Here is a 10,500-nt window from a genome sequence, read left to right on the forward strand (position 1 = left end):
AAAAGATACAGCCTGCTATGATATGCCCATCAGGCAGCATGCAGGCAAATTCTTCTAGCTGAGAGCACTTGCAGAAGCATCTGAAAAAATCCCCGGCTGAGGAAAATATCAGGGCCCTCACTTACTATTGAAATCTTCCATGAACCTTTTCTGTGCAAGAAAAAAAATATATATCTGTACATTAAATATAGAAGTCAAAAGACGTCTTCTGATGTATTGTGCAAGATCAACAGAACCTAAAAATCAGCTTGTCTGTCTTTACCTATGAAATTAATAGTTTCATATTTTAATTTATTATGAAGACAAAGAGTGATATATTCTGGCCACCACGGTATATTATATCGCTCTGAACAAAGTTTCATCTCCCTTGTTTGCGTCCAAAACCTGTAATGCTTTCAGCATTATGTTGCTAAAAGCCCCCCAAAATATTTCATTCAATTACACTTTTGCAGGTAAATTGGGATATTTCCTTCTTAGGGATTCACTGATATAAGCCTTTTCACATGCCCTGCAAACACAAAAATTAAATCTCTTTTCCTCAATGAACAGATCAGACAGCAACAAGGCAAACAGCTCCTTAAAAAGATTTAATATGTACTGGCAAGAGAGGAAATCATCAGGAAATTGATAGTTCCTCATGCTCATGAAAGTGTCCAAACAAAAATGCATCAATTATATCCACTATTCTTCCATGAGAGCATTTTTAGAATGTTTATTCTGAGCAGATCAACAGTATTTAGAAAAAAATGCATTGTATTTGTTCATTTTTCTCCCAGGCTTTCACTTAACAATGGGCGACGTGAAGGTTTTCCTGAGTTCAACATTTGCTTTCCAGATTTGCAAGATTCAGATAGCTCGGAGCCATGATGTAATCTTAACTATTTCCCCCTATTCTCCATTAGGCCATTCCGTAGCTGGAGGCGTATTGTGTTGTATTGATAATCCCCTTGAGAAGACATCAGTGAAAGCCCAGGGGGTGTGGTGGTCCGAAATGTGGAGACACAGAGATCCTCAGCATGAGGACACCACCTCACACTCCTGACATGTAGCAAGAGAGCAGTAGGAAGCTTGGCACGTGTCCTGGCCTAGGGGCCATCACTGCATGGGCATGACAGGGAAATGTCTCTTGGTCCCTGAAGACCACTGCAAGTACATGAAGCCTGTTATCTCTATCAAGAAAAACAAAAATGACAAGCTAGGCCCTCCCTTTATCAGACAGATGAAGAGTGCATGAATAAGCTACCTTTCTTTGGGGTATCCAAGAGTGGGCCAAGTCTGAGTTACATCTGCTTCAAGTTTTTGGCTTCTCCAAAAGTTCAGTTTTAAACTACTTTTCATCGGTCAGGCATTTTGGCAGGCCATTTTAGCAGCGTTGCTCAATACTCCATACAGAGATGGCAGACAGTTATATCTCAGTTTGCTTTTATTCTTAGACATACCTCGTGGAATTAATTTGCTTTATTATCTTGATGGAAGTTGATTACACATAATCTAGTCAGTTGTGCTCTCTCTCTAATAAGCAGAGGAAAACAGAAAGTGCTACGGGACAACTGATCTCATTTGCAAATGTAAGGCCAGTGGGATTGTTCTCCTTTTCCTACAGAGGGAGCCTTGGTGACTGTGTTGGACTCACGCTGTGGCAATTTCTGTACCTGTAGCTGGATGAAATACATTCCCACCTTGAATACCATTTTGAACCACCCTCCTGAATCCCATCTGGGGCACGAAGCTGCTTATTAAAGGCTCATTAAAATATCCTGTCTTCTTTGCTGATGAAACAAAACAGAAAAGGTCATCTGATAGTTATTTTAAGTAGGTCAGGGGTCACAAGATAGGAGAAAATACAATCAGCTTATAGCAGCATTCTCATGCCTAGCCTACTATTTCCAAGTGCATTGCAAAAGTCTAGAGTTTTCATAATTGGGTCACAGATGACTAAAATCAGTTACAAAGGTTAATGCCTATGACAGCTCTTACTTGTAGTGAGTCTCAATTCATAGATTATTTTCTGCTTTCGCAGTAACAAAACGTTATTGTAAAGTACACCATATTACTTTGGGTATCTATTTTTAGATTTCTTATCACTTGTGACACTGATGGACTTAGGAGCCCAGACTCTTTTTTTGTTAAGAAAATAGTGTAACTACTTCTAACTCTTCATCCTTCCTCTGCAATAAAACTTTGCCATATTTAAACATCATTTTGTAAAGTAGCCCTGACATATAATTGTCATAATTATTGTTGTGTTTTAGAAGGCACCTCCTCTTGCTGTCAGCCTTTCAGAGATGCATCCATCCACCCTTTGACTCATGCAGTTGGTGAAGAAATTTGTCTTCAGTGCATTTCTTTGAGGATTTGTGAGCCTGGCTAGAGGAGGAGAAACATAACATAGCTTGGACTGTTCTACTGAAGGACCATTAATTTCTATGTTGTGCCCTGTTTGTTGCCTTATGAGTTTTTCCTGGCCAGTATTTAGACATCAAGGCTATAGCTGCTCTGATTACACATTCTCTATAACAGGCAAAATGTATGTAAATTAACTTCTTTGATGGTTCTACCACAAACTGATGCTATTTACTTTCATGATAGCTTGATAAGGAAATTAAAAGTCTCCTAATTGTATCTCTACAGAACTTAATTTTTTGCTTTACAACTGATGACCTAATAGCTCCAAATTACCATGCATGAGTGCCCCTACAGACAGCACATACCTGTAGCATATACTCCATGAAGCGATAAGAGTGGTCAGAGAGCTGGTTACCTTCTGCTTTCCCACCAGGGCTGAAGGACACTTCCCCAGCCTGCCTGAGGCTCCTCGGTCACACAGCCAGAACCAGACCTCAGCACTGTGCTGAGAAAAAAAGGAAAAGTAAGCATGGGAACGGGCAAATATGGAGAAAGCTGCAGAAAGACATTGGTAAATGGGAAGGGGCAGTACTATTTCAGAAATTTCTAGCAGTAAAATAGAAATTGCGGTGAGAAGATTCTCTCTTGTGCTCTTTCACAGGCTTTCCCAAGCTCTAGAGTCACTTCTTCCATGCTCTCTCCAAGGACATTTATGTCTCCTTCTATCTCTGCACTCAACGTTCCCATCCATTAGCCGTGAAACTCATCTCTTCTCTCCAGGGGAGAGACCATCTGCTCCCCCCACTAACCCCAACACACCCTCCCACCGGAGAAATGAAGACAAAGAGGAAGAAGGCCAGACCATGACCTGGGGTGCACCTTATTGTGAGGTGAAGAGACGAAAGCTGAATGGAAAACAAGGATGAATAGTGCAGAGGCATGCTGAGCAGCGATTTCTGCTCCTGTCACAAGCAAGGACTGGGTCTCTGCTTCCCTGTCCAGGAGCAGTTATCCCTTACCCACCTGACACAGCATTTTGCTTTGCAGCAGAAGCACAAGAGACATTTGAAATGCTTCAGCACAACAGAAACAAAATGAGGTTAATAGAAAACATTGCAAAACGCTGTAGTACTTGTAAAGCTGCATAGTTTGGTGGGCTCTGTAGATGTTAGCTAAGCCTCTCAAATTTCAAAGACAAGCTTTTGTTTCTAGTAGGACATCACAGCACCCCATAATCTTCGAACTAATCCATATGAGCGGACTTGAAGCTCCAACGGCGTGTCTCTGCCAATTCATTTAATGGCTCAGCATGTGGTGTGGCAGTTTGCTGTAAAGGTCAAAGAAATTGGTCACCAAAGAGGGACCTCTAAAAGCAAAAGGTAAAAAGGTACAAGCTAAAATTACATCAAACTTTTTTATTTTATTTTATTTTATTTTATTTTATTTTATTTTATTTTATTTTATTTTATTTTATTTTATTTTATTTTAATTATTTTATTTTATTTTATTCTATTCTATTTTTAAAATGTTTGTTTGTTTTTAATGAAAAAAAATCCACTATTTTCTTTGGCTCAGAGTTGGACCGCACATTGTGGCATAGTTCTTTTTGCCATAGAGATCTTCACTTGTTCCTTTTTGAGGGCTATCTTCTGTTACTTGAGACTACTTTGTTTTTATATGTTAAAATTATTCACAACTACAGGAGAGGAAAGGGGAGGCAGGCCTGGCCTGGTAATAGGCCAAGGAAACAGGCTGCCACCCTCTGTTCTTGGTGCATGCTGTTCTGTTCACCAGGCTAGAGGTTGTAAGAGCGCTCCTTCCTGCAGGATGTCCAAAAGGATGTTTCCATCTGGATGCGCTATAGCACTCTGAAAGCAAGCTAGGCAACAAATAACTTTATAGTAAATGTTCCCATGTACATTTCCTTTCTTGCGACAAACACATTTTTTTGCCTTTCTTTAGGAAAAAGGAAAAAAAAAAAAGAAAACATCAAATCTCCTCATTTACAGTTCCTTCAGTAACAATTGTACATCTCATCGTAAGTAAGATTTTTTTAATTCCTAGTGATGTTCTTTCTTGCCAACATGGAGACAGTTTACACTACTCCCTCCCCAAATGTTCCCTCAGGAACTCCTTGTACTTTCCCTTAACTGTTCACTACATTCGCTGGAGGCCAGCTGCAAAACATGGCTCAACTTTGCATCTGGATTTCCAATCAGTCACAAATTCATGGCGGTTTTCCCAGATACAGAGCAATTAAATGAAATCTGTAAAAGCCATTACCAAAACCTATGGAAACATCAGTTCACCCAAACAAAAATCTGTTCTTAGAATTTCTCAGCCTAAGCTTTCAGGATTAAACTGGGATTTTATAAGCTTTTAAGGAGAAATCACTCCCAAACTCACCTGCTGCCTCTTTCCCTCTCTTTTCTAACTCACTGGTATTATGGTCCATTTTATTTTATTGTTCTTTGCTTATGTCTCACTTCCACTTGATCTCTACACATGCTGAACTGACTTTGGGAGAGACTTGTGGTGTCTGGTGACCCAGCAGGGGCAGTTGTGGGCCGGATCCTTCATAGCCCAGTAAAACTCACAAAGGTGCTGCTTTGCACTAGTTGCCTCAGCAGAAATGACAAAGTGCTTTTGGTCTCTTCACGCTTGTTAACAAGGTCAGCACAAAACTGCATAGTTTGATTAACACAACCCTGTAAAGTGGACAAAAATAACAGTTGTATAGAATTGTATCTCTATATTAAGCTGACCTGTTTGTAAAAAGCTTGAAAAAACATTTCATGTTCTTTTTGTGCATTATTCTCCCTGTAGGTACGTGCTTCCCTGATTTGCTTTCAGCATTTACTTAGGATGTACTATACTCCAAACAAGCAAGTGTACCAGAGGGTCTGACACCCCTGTACAGTGCAGAACTAAGAAAACAATTAAACTCTGGAGAAACTATCTGCCTCCATTGTTTTTCAATGTGTTTTGGTTTTGGTTTGGTTTGGTTTCTTTGGCAAAGAATGTAATAATGTGTTCCTTTTCTATTCCCAGGTCATCTCCTGTTAAATAATCTGCGGGAAAAGCCACATTTAAGTGATATTCTTCTTAATGCATTATAGAAAACAAGAAACTTACTCCTCTCTGAAAATATCCCAAATAGAAGAAGGTGGTGTCTGTATGATGCCATGTTCCTGTTCAGTCTATTAAACCATCTCTGGGGAGCTATTGTTATGGTTTCAAATCCTAATTAGTCTCAAAAGCCATGTCAATCAACCAGCTGCAAAACAAAATGGTTCACCAATGTTACTAAGGCTTTCTTCTTTGTCTTTGTAGTCGGAGGCCTGGGATGACAGTGCCTGATTTTGCATCAGTGTCTAGATAAAGGGATGTAGGCACACGGTCACATCTTCTTGAGTACCATCAGTTTTGTCCCAAGAGGCAATAAGTTCTCCCCAGACAGTACTTTTTTTCCCAGGGCTTAGAAATGCAAATTTATTATTATTATTTTTTTAATTTCTAGATTTCTCGAGCCAAAAGGTAGCTAATTTCTGATCTCACTTGCACAACACGAAATACATATCAGCCTTCCAGAATTTTCAACATCATGCCCATAATTCCTGTTGTAACTTCTGTAGTGGTACTAGCCAATAAAAAACTATTAAAAACCTACCTTCCTTTCATAGTACAGCAACCAACTCTTTGAGAATGAGTTTAAGCAAGCGACTTTAATTAACATTCCCTCTACTGCTTCACTACCTATAACAGAGTGACAGTGATGAAAATTTCCTAATATGTTACTGAAGATCAAAGAAAGAACTGCAAAGAACAGCAAGGTATTATTACGGAGTGATATAGATAACATGAAGAAAGACATCCAGATTTCCAGCTATGTAGTATGCCTTGATTTTTTTTTTTATTTTTTTTTCAGCCATGGAGTTGTAAAAAAGGGGGATTTTTTTTTTTATTGAGATTAATTCTGATAAGGGTCACAAAGGCAGCATAAGGAATGGGCTAAATAGTTTGGTACTGTTAATTTAGCATAAACTCAAAAATATTCATCAATTAAACACCAGTACATCATGAAACATCTCTACCTATAGTGTTCCTAAGACCATTAGCTCCAAAATATGGCTTAAATTGGGTGTAATACTAATTTACGTAGTAAAGAGGTGTCTAAGCTCAAACCAACAAACTAGGTCTGGCTTGACAAGCTGGTTAATCTGGTCCAGCTCTGCCTGCTTTCTTTCCAAAGGCTCCCACAGCAATAGGAGGGGACTGCACAGAGTTACATTTGCATAAATTCAGGTCCAAAGCACATTGCAATGCCAGGAGGAGGTGAGGTGAATGACCGTACTGTGCTTGTGCAGGCTGCTCTGTGAAGGTTGGGTACTAAGGACTTAGTCTATCCACTTTATTACTGTGGTTTGTATTGCATTTAAGTCTTTAATTAAAAGACAGCTCACACCTTGGAAGTAATAAGACACATTTTCAGCACTTAGTACAGAAATTGTACAAATTGTACCACTCACATATGCAAACCAACGCCAGAAAATTTGCAGGTCTCTCAACATGGAGAGGAGACAAACGATTCCAAGTACATAAAAATGGGGTGAATATAACCGTTATAGCATGTCCTGACCATCCAAGCAGTTAAAATAAAAGACAATTGTATAAGAATTTGTTGTTTAAATGGCATTTGTTTGCCTCAATATATATTTTCCACTGATGTGGGAGAAATATGCAGAAAACGAACAGTTGCAGACTTTGTGGTTTTAAGGAATCATTTGAGGCTGTAGTGTTCAGCGTGATGACATCTCCCTATGTAGGCAGTGCTAGGATATATAGCTAGAGTCAGCTTTTGTGCCCATCCGGTCCCTTCTCAGCTTTTCTATTGGCTCACAAAGCATCTTTCATGCCATTGTTGAACACTGTGTTCTGTAGGTTGCTGACATTGTGCCTGGACTCCTCCGTCTGGCACTGTCATCACCCCATTTCATTATCTCTCATGGTCAGGGGCTTCTGGCAAAACCAGTAAAAGGATTAAAAAAAAAAAGAGTGTTCAATTACTCTTTCATAGTCTGAACAACTGCCCAGTTTTCTGAAGAAATTAGATTTCAAAAAGTGGTTGAATTTTCACACATGTTCAAAAATGAACAGTCACACCAAGAGGGCTTGTCCTTATCCTGTGGGGTTGAATGAGAAAAACCAAAGTGGTCTGAGCAGCTAATATTACGTCTTTTCAGAAGACGTAATAGGGGCAGCACTCAGAATTCTTGACTATGGTGCCTTTTGAAATGCTGAGATCCCCAGATGCACATTCTTCCTTCATAGATTACATTCCCCTCAGAGCAATGAGCATACAGCAGCTGTCCTCTTTCCATCAGCAAATATCGTACCAGACTTGCTGGATGGAGCCTTTCGCTCTCTGACGCAGTGCTGTGAGAGGACAAACCATGCCGATGTGGATGCTCCCATCCAAAGGGCAAGCAGCTGAGGATTACAGCTTTGTTCACAGTTCTGTACAGCTAGTTGGTTTTGATCCCTTGTGGTCTAATAAGTAAAAGTTATGGCTGTTTCTCCCTTCCCTTCCCTACTTATTCTATAATCCACCAAGCAGATGTGGTAAGTAACTCAGAGAAAACTGCTTTATAAAAAATGAAATTTGGGTCACTCAGCAGTTTGCATTGATGAAAATAGCATTTGTGCAGTCTTCAATACTTTAATTTCAAAGGCCTTTAGTCTTTCCAGGACATTAATTTGTCGCATTCAGTGCTATAATGCACATGCCTGAAACAAGGACATAGACATCCATTTTTCCCTCATCTTCCCAAACTCATTTTGCATGATCCCCATAAATGCTAGACAAAACCAGATGCCTATATTCAGGGCAGAGTAGGGAAGGCTCCCCCAAAGGGAGGTAGCTGCATCCTTTGTGGAGATGTGGAAACGACTGCAGAGGGAGTAGGTGTCAGGAGAACTTTCTCAGCCAAAATGCTTCCCGAGGCTCTTGTTGAGGCAGGGAGCCCTGCACCACTTCCAGCGCAGCCGGTACCACGCCACGCTCTGCTGACTCAGGGCTGAGAATCATCTCCAGCAGCTCCTCACCTGGCTGATGCAATCGTGCTGTACTTTCAAACCATTTCAACCACTTGCCTTTTGCCTTGGAGGTGTATGCAACTTAGAGCATGCGCTACGGGAGCCTTGAGTAATTTTATTTCAGGTTGTGAAATGCTGGCTATTGGGCAACGATAAATCCGCTTTAAGCCTCATTATCTCACTGCTTTCAGAACTGAAAACATATCTGCAAGCATATCTGAATCACACTTCCAAAATGAGGCTTTTCCACAGCCTGTTTTAAATAGGGCTAACTTACATCCCTGGATAATTGTCTCCCCAAGTATTTTCTTCTCTGCTGACCTGTTCTCAAGTGTGGTTATAGTCCCATCCCATGGACCTAGCAATCTACATTTATACCAAGCAAATTCTAAAGAGGCTTTGACAGCATTTCCTTTATCATAGTATGGTCATCATAAATATGGCCACAATTAAAGACTGAAGTTTTCAGTTACCGTGTTCTCAAAATACCATGATTCTGGAAAGGAAAGGAAAGGAAAGGAAAGGAAAGGAAAGGAAAGGAAAGGAAAGGAAAGGAAAGGAAAGGAAAGGAAAGGAAAGGAAAGGAAAGGAAAGGAAAGGAAAGGAAAGGAAAGGAAAGGAAAGGAAAGGAAAGGAAAGGAAAGGAAAGGAAAGGAAAGGAAAGGAAAGGAAAGGAAAGGAAAGGAAAGGAAAGGAAAGGAAAGGAAAGGAAAGGAAAGGAAAGGAAAGGAAAGGAAAGGAAAGGAAAGGAAAGGAAAGGAAAGGAAAGGAAAGGAAAGGAAAGGAAAGGAAAGGAAAGGAAAGGAAATATACAAATGTATCTGTGTGACAAAATGCCTTAGGAAGTGATATTCAATCTTCCTTTGGGGCCCCCCAATCTCTTTTCTTTATCTCTTCTGTTCCTCTCTGCTTGTTTTCTTTTTTCTTATTTCCTTATGCAGAAGATTGAGTCAGAGAATACAGACAGGCCTTGAGTGGTTTTTTTGTTTGTTTGTTTGTTTGTTTGTTTGTTTAAGAACCAATTAAGGCACAGAAAACTGCAATGTTTCAAAATGTGAAAACAAATTTAATATAACACCTTCCTAGGGAAGAGCTGAAGTGCCAGATGTAGTGCAAAGTGAAGCATCAGGCTGCTTTTTAAGGTCCTAATCTGTTCTCTTCCATAATATTTTCTTCACTCTTGGTATCTGCTGGAGTCCTGGGACCTGTACCCAGCTGTTTTGTAGGACAACCCCTTTGGGTCCTTATCTTTTAACTGAGTGCTTCGGTCTGTCCTTGACTCTAGACAACCTGCCCTAATATCACTTCTCCAACAATATCCTTCTTTTAGGTGTCATTTCAGTGTGCCATTTACATTCCATTCCTCTTTAAGTTATGGATTATTCATTGTTCAGAGTGCTTCCTTTCAGCTTCACTGAAGCAGCACTAGGTGCAAGTGTTGGGGTTTGCCCTAGACATTCATTTTGGGGGCACAAAGGTAGAGGACATAGACCGGGTCTGCAGAAATAAAGACAACTCCTTAACCCAATAGACAGTTTAAGCCAAGATATGCATCTCAGTCTTGGTCCTTATCCACAGAGATCATTGAAAAGAATAGGACATCTTTATGAAGGAGGCTGTCAGAATTACAGCCACCACAGTGTCATAGTACAGGGTGCTAAGCAAACACATATTGTGTAGAGTCAGTCCAGAGCATGCTACAGAAAATCACATTATTGTTTCAAACTTACTGCTGTTCCAGTTGCACACAAAATTAGCCTTACTTCCACAATTACAAAAGCTACAATTCCTATAAAAGATATTTTATAGATCTGCAGTTTAGCTAGCTGTTCAGATGCCATATTTTGAGTACATAATAAAATTGTTAAATTTAACCCCACGAGAAAAAGTGGGAAAAAGTGGGACAGGGCATCTGCCACAGTATGATAGGAACATGCTTACAAACGTGAAGGTTAAAATGAAGAGAGGAAACTTCGGTCACACAGAAAGTGCTAGCACTGGTAGGCATCAGTTCCTTATTCCAGCCAGGGATTTAGCCTTTGGCATGTGTTAATGGAG

This window comes from Anser anser (genome assembly GCF_964211835.1).
Source record: "Anser anser genome assembly, chromosome: 2".
NCBI lineage: Eukaryota > Metazoa > Chordata > Aves > Anseriformes > Anatidae > Anser > Anser anser.